This window comes from Acomys russatus, chromosome 20 (genome assembly GCF_903995435.1).
Source record: "Acomys russatus chromosome 20, mAcoRus1.1, whole genome shotgun sequence".
NCBI classification, from domain to species: domain Eukaryota; kingdom Metazoa; phylum Chordata; class Mammalia; order Rodentia; family Muridae; genus Acomys; species Acomys russatus.
In genome coordinates this window covers 47,080,131-47,081,188 of record NC_067156.1, presented here as the reverse complement: position 1 = coordinate 47,081,188, position 1,058 = coordinate 47,080,131, and positions in this window count along the sequence as shown.

The following is a 1,058-nucleotide window of genomic DNA, read 5'->3' as shown; positions in this document are numbered from 1 at the left end:
TTTTTATATGCATTGAAGAAAGAGGAGAAGGGGAAGGTAGAGAAGAAGGAGGAGGAGGAGGAGAGGAAGAAGAAGGAAAAGAAAAAGGAAAAAGAAGAGGGCTAGAGAGACAGCTCAGTGGTTAAGAGCACTGCCTACTCTTCCAGGGGTCCTGAGTTCAATTCCCAGCAACCACAGGGTGGCTCACAACTATCTATAATGTGATCTGATGCCCTCTTCTGCAGATAAAGTACTCATATACAATAAACAAATAAATTTAAAAAAAGAAAAAGAAGAAACACAGCCTTTCAAGGCAATGGTAACCTCTGCCTGTGTGCCCCACCCTTAGATGTAGATGGAAACCTTTAATCCCAGGCAGAGGCAGTGGGATCTCTGTTAATTCCAGGCAAGCCAGGGCTCCGTAGAGAGCCCATGTTTCAAAATCAATCAAACAAACAAACGAATACAAAAGATGAGTGGATAAAAGTCTTCCTTCACCGCATGGATCAGAGAGGATCATAGAGCGGGGCAGGAGGCTGTTTAATTGGCACTCTCCTGTGTAGAAAGTGGGCCATTAAGAAAGAGGGAGTGGCAAGCCTTTCAGTTCTGAATTCTAATGGGGTGTTGATCACCTTGGACTTTTATGTTATCAGAAAATAAACAATGCACGGAAGTGTGTTATGGCAGGCCACCAATTAGCTTCACACTGGTTCTTTTTATTCTGTCTTCACAAGAGTGCTAGTGCTACTATCCCAGTTTAACAGAACAGAGAGGCAAACAAGGGGGCTCTTACCAAAGATATTATGCTTAGGACACTGCATGCAAACTACTGTTGGAAAGGATCTTGGGACGTGCTGTAGGTTAGCCCCTCTGTTTAGCACACAGAGGGCGGAAGTCCCCCCTTAGAAACGAAGTGGCTGTTTAAGGGTATAAGCTGAGTGTAGTGCAAGGTGATTTGGAGGAGCTCTCAAGTCTCTCCAGGTTCCTTTCTTTACAGCAGTCCTGGGCAGGCTGGGAGGAGCGAAGCAAGCTTTGCGCTGAGGCGGGGGGCTCAGTCTTTCCGGGGGCGGTCCCCTGCG